General features: G+C 38.6%; 1 long non-coding RNA gene across 1 annotated transcript; it reads right to left on the bottom strand.

Moving 5' to 3' along the window:
• Positions 1-842: 842 nt before the first annotated feature.
• On the bottom strand, positions 843-4,843 carry LOC137037884 (uncharacterized). The gene is made up of 7 exons (XR_010897323.1): positions 3,582-4,843; positions 3,072-3,210; positions 2,824-2,987; positions 2,545-2,608; positions 2,354-2,443; positions 2,152-2,246; positions 843-2,045 (listed from the first exon to the last, which is right to left on the bottom strand). It is a non-coding gene; the product is annotated as an uncharacterized lncRNA (long non-coding RNA).
• Between the last annotated feature and the right edge of the window lie 946 nt (positions 4,844-5,789).

The following is a 5,789-nucleotide window of genomic DNA, read 5'->3' on the forward strand; positions in this document are numbered from 1 at the left end:
CTTTTAATTTTAAGTACTTGTGCATGCTTTGCGACTGTGTGCAACTTCGTGGTATAATTCATCAACGGGAATGACGGCTACATCCCTATAGTGTTTGCGTGTGTCTTGACGGTCACAGATTAAGGCGCAATAAGCTTGTGGAGCGAACTTGTCAGTCATTTTAATGGATGACAGAGGAAACTGACTAATAAGAGAACAGTTGTAAATGCATGTGACTTGAATAAACACATTTTGGTACGCTTTAAAATATTGGCTTGTGAAAGTGAACTAAACCAAAAAGAGTTAAGTCCCAGTTTCAGAACTATGGCATTTTCACACCGGTAGAGTGATTGCATTAAGTCGGTAAACTAATAAATAAAAAAAATAGATAAATTATTGTTCTGGAATTGTATAGTGACTTTAAAAATCCCAGTAAACCCTCCCAGATAGCAAAATACAATCGGGCCAGTTCTGGTTAGATTCTCGCCTGCTGGAGACTAACCACTCGGCCCGCTTCCTTCTGCTGCACTCGGACCAGATGCCTGGTGTACTCACTGCCCGATTCCGGCCCGAGTCAATCGGGCCAGACGCGGCAACCGTTACCATGCCAAAGCTGCCGGAACCAAGCCGGTATCGGGCCGTCGCAAATGCGCACAGCGCGCCAGAAACGGCCCAGCCCCGTTTATATATCTAACATAGTGTTCATACATTTTTCATTTAAATTTGATATCCAGCCAAAACGCTTACTTGCATTTTAATTATATAAATTAGAATACATAAATAACATTACTTAAATCTATACAAACATCACATTATTATGAAAGCAATTATATGTCCCTTTGTAAAGAACTCACGTGATCTGGTTGGCATGAAAACATTTTATTTACAAAACAATTACAAAACTATATTACATCAAATAACAGCAGTTGTTATACAATTATTGTAAATATTTACCACATTTTGAAAAATTATACACTGGTATTTACTAGGGCTGCCCTCGACTAAAGATTTTTCAAGTCGTTCATTTAAGCTATTAGTCGACTAATCGCACATTTATATTAATAAGCCATAAATCATAATAATGAGCCTTTAATCTAATATATACATAGCCTAATCAGCGCTCAAACGCATGCATAAAGCTAGCCTCAGCGCACCGGCAAATGTAACGATTATGAATGTGTCGTGAAAAAAACAGCAAGGAGACTGTCTAAACATTTCAATCATTGATAATGTTTTCTGTGTTTTCGGCTGCAGAGATTAAGTCAACAATGCTGACTCATCATCGCATATATGCAAGTTTCATATGGATTACATAATCTGAGAATATTTATTTTCTATTTGAATTGAAGACATTCCAAGCTTTATATAGATGTATTCCAAATAATAGAGCACATTTATATAGGACTAGGCTAACATTAGAGCTAGTGGACTTGTAAAGTTGCTACTACTTACATGTTTCAAGTGATAAGCCATATTTGAGGTCGATGAATGATAGACGAATGTCTGGATTTCCCGCCGTTAACGATCTGTCCCTCACCGACTGCGTTGCGTGACTTCGCTACTTCCTGTGGAGTTTTTTTTTTCTGCGACTAACCAACTAATAAAATCTTGGTCGACCAAGCCTCTTCAAGTCTCTTCTAATGGTTAGTCCACTATTAGGGGGCAGCCCTAGTATTTACTTATACACAGAGTATAAAATTGAATAAGTATAGACAAACTTAATGTTTTAAATACATTGGTAAATGGAAAAAGTTTTGCTGTTGTACTTAGCAAAATAATGAGCTGAATAACTTAGCTGAACTCTGCAGGCAAGAAGATCTCCAGGAACAGGATCAGGCACCTCTGCAGGACATTACATAAAAAAACTAACTCAAAAGACAAAAAACAACAAAAACTAAATAAATAAAATAAACCTCCAGCTGTACAATTGAAGATTTTTTTTTGAAGATTAGTCTTTTATTATAAAACTTTAGATCATCTTCTATCACAACTGCAGTGCTTGAAGGACTTGTGCTTTCGTTGACCACAATGACAGAATCAGTGATGTCTGGCTCTCCCAACGCCTCCTGAAATAAGCATAGAGGGTCCAACTGTAAGTTTCACTCAGTAGACTAAAAGTAGAACGTTACATTCACCGATACTAGCAATTCTGTTAATGCACTGAATACTTACATGTCAAGTCTTGAAGAATTGTGGGTCCTCCTCACACAGGTACACTGAGGAGCACGGAGGGCTACGATGTGTTTCATGTTGATATCATGCACGCCCTTCAGAGTCAAGCCAAAATTAACATGTTAAACAAGCAAGCCAACTTTATTTTATATACAGTGAAGACAGTGATGGAGGTAGTAAGTGTTGACACATTTCAACTCACCTGAAGATCATAAACGTTTAAAATGTCACGCAGAGTCTCTGAAATCTTGACGCGTGCCGTTTCAGTGATATGGTGTAACTTTGTACAAACCTAGAAAACCAAAACCACACAAGTGTATTACCAACAGTGGATGCAGAAAAGAGAAAGTCAGGTCTGTGCCCAGTTATCTGAGGAGACATCACGCAACTTACATGTCAACTCAACTGAAGTTACCTTCAGTGTTGAAGCTAACTCTTCAGAAGCATCCAGTTCAGCCTGCAAGTAAAGAAAGATTGTAAAGGTTTACTAATCATAGATAAAGCTACTGCTAGTTTATTCACATGAATGTAGGAATAAAATCACATTTCTCAGGTCAGTGTGCTTAACAAAAAGCAGCAACACATGTTGCCCATACCTTTTCTTCATGAAGATATCCTTACAAAAATCAAATAAGAAAAAAACAAAACAAAAAAATGTTTTGCTTTACTTACATAAGTTGGCTCCAGACGCTTGTGAAGATCTGCTACGCTTAAAGGATTCTTCAGGTAACGTCAATTAGAGCAATGATGTGACGTGGATGACAGCAGTTTACATCGCTCAGTAAACTTAGAAATAATCATTAAAGTAGCGGCATTTACTCAGGTTTACATTCAACCTGTAAAGAGCAAATAGTATACAAGTATCTGTTAATAAAAGTAACATGGTCTAACTGAATGTGCCAAACTTTACTTTAACTTACCAGCTTTCTCATTGGCTCTAACATCTTGCTAGTTGCAACATCTTGCCATGGACATGGTGTCCATGGTGTTATTTACTGCTCAGTGTCTGAGGATTCAAATCTGCAATTTCTTCAGCGATGATAACACTTCTCTTCATTACTACACAACAGAGAAATATTAAAAGCAATTTATGGGATGTTATGAGAAGTAATCACTAATTTCTGTGCGTCTTAACATGCTGAGTGAAGAAGCAACTAGTTTAGCATCTGAAGATGATCTCAGACATACTAATGCATAGGATTGCAGCACATTCTCATCATAACAAAAAACAAAATCAGTGAAACTAGCTTATGTAACTAGCTTTTGTATTTAGTTAATTGAGGTTATTTGAAAACAATGATCTTCTATGATAGTAAACAAATCCTCTTCACTCACCTTCTTGAAGAAACATGGAGTAAAAGAACTGTTGCTTATTACAATTGCATTTATATAAATCTATTAGCGTGGAAACTAAAAACAAACAGACAAACCTGCTCTTTCTCGTGAATGCAGGCCCGTCATCATCCTCTTCCTCAGCTCTTTGTTTGCAGATCGGAGTGTTGCTCATCTAAGTGTAATGCAGCATAAAAACTCGAGATCCACATATCAATGCTTAGATCAAAGATAGAAAAGATTTCGTCCATTTATTAGCTGTAGTGGCATATCGAACGTTTTCAGACAAGCCAAACAAGCCGCGTTCGCAGCAACCACGTGAAGTTAACTTTAGAAAGTTCCTTTATAAGCCTCTGCTAAGTAAAAATACTACAAATGTAAACGTGCGTCGATGCTTACAAGAACTGTTTTCTCTACATGACTCCATACATTAATATCTCTTGGTAAATAATCCATTGTTTTGCTTGCGTCCGCTTCAAACCGCACAAACATGGCGGATTCACCCACTAGCACAGGTACGAGACCCCTCCCCTGCCACGCACGTGAACATGAATGAATCACCTGAGCGCGCAGTGAAGCGTGTTTAAAATACATGAAAGCGTATAAAATAATGAATTGCTACATTACTTATAAATGGATTTGATATTATACATATTAGAGAATGTTCTTTCTTATATGGCACTTTTATTATATTAGGTTTTACCGCAGATATGTTGTTATTGACAAATTCGCAACATTAAACGTGTAATGTTAGTTAATTCATATCAGATACTACCAGGAAGTCAATTTTAAGACAATTTTAATTTTTGCTTTTGTAACCATCTGTGATTGAACATAAGCCGAGTCATGGCCAGAAGTGGCACAGATCTCTATAGCCAGAGTTGGGCCAGTTACAGTGAACAGGAATCGGCCCAGTGCTTTACAGCCTTGACAAATATACATGTCCCAGAGCGAGCTGCGGGCCACAATCGGCCCGGTTAACACACGCCGATTCTGAGCCGCAGGTGCCGCGGGGCAGCCGAGCTTGGGCCGATTACTACATGCTATCTGGGCTAGTAACTAGTATTTTTAATGAAATGATAATAAAAATGATCATTTCTACAGAGCTTCAAAGCTCAAAATATGGTATTCGGACCACCCCTACTTTTAGCAAGGCACCATACAGTATGGTTTTTATACTCACAGCATTAGTTAAAAGAAGAGCCTGACTTAGGCTCTTTAGGCAATGTTAGATACAGAAAAGCAGTGCAACAAATTTAATGCAAACAAGGGGTTGAGTTAGATAACTGACAAGCTACGCAACATTGTGTTCATTATCGCAGATGAATCGCCTTCGATAATGAACGCGATATTGCGTGGCTTGTCAGTGATCTACGGTTCTGTCTATTAAATGCCGCTCCATTTGAAAGCAGGTGACGGCGATTTAGCGGAAATCGGGGAACCGGCTTTACTGACGAAATGCGCGTGACAGTCGTGTGCGATGTATCGCCCAGCCCTAGGTTGAGTAGTAGCTGATTTACAGCCCGTCGCTATTTTTTTTTTCATAGCTTTGTCCACAAGGCATATGTGTGCATGTAATGTTCATCAAATTACTGAACGAGTGAATCTAGCAGTCCATCAAAAGATGTTAAGTGTTCACACATTTGTGGTTGTTTAATCTCGGATCATCTTTAAAAAATGCAGCTTTACTTCGAGATCTGGTCATGATTTCAGAAGGTCTTTTTACACTGCAGAAGACCTGATAAGACGTTTTTTTGTTTTTCAGACGGGTTTTCAGACCTCTTTTCCCCCAAGAAAAAGCCTGCCCAAAGCAGCGAGGACGGAGACTCGGATGTGGATGGTGAGTTGAATAGTGTTTTACATCAAGCCAAATAATCCTTTTTTAGAAAACCTGCCTTTGGTTATAGAACCCTAATAAATCAGCCATTCACTAATGAAAGATGTGTTAAAGTCAAATTGGTCTTTTAATGTTTCTCTGCTTTATACTTCATGCAACGTAATGTGTAACATTAAAGGATAAGGATTTGTAATACACCCTTCAGTGCAGATGAATGTTGAAGATCCAACAACACCCGAGGATTCACTAAGTAACAGGTGCAAATGCTTTTCTGTTGCAGATCAGAGCCGGAGAGCAAGCCAGGCCAACAGGCCCTCTCCGAAGAGAAAAAAGAGGAAACCCAACAACCAAATCGAAGGGTATGTTCGTTTAAAGTGTTTGCTGCGCTCCGTTACTGTCTACCAGAGCCAAATATATGCATGACTGAGCACAAAACAGTGGACGATAGGCACCATACAGTATGGTTTTT

This window comes from Chanodichthys erythropterus, chromosome 15, assembly GCF_024489055.1.
Source record: "Chanodichthys erythropterus isolate Z2021 chromosome 15, ASM2448905v1, whole genome shotgun sequence".
NCBI classification, from domain to species: Eukaryota; Metazoa; Chordata; class Actinopteri; order Cypriniformes; family Xenocyprididae; genus Chanodichthys; species Chanodichthys erythropterus.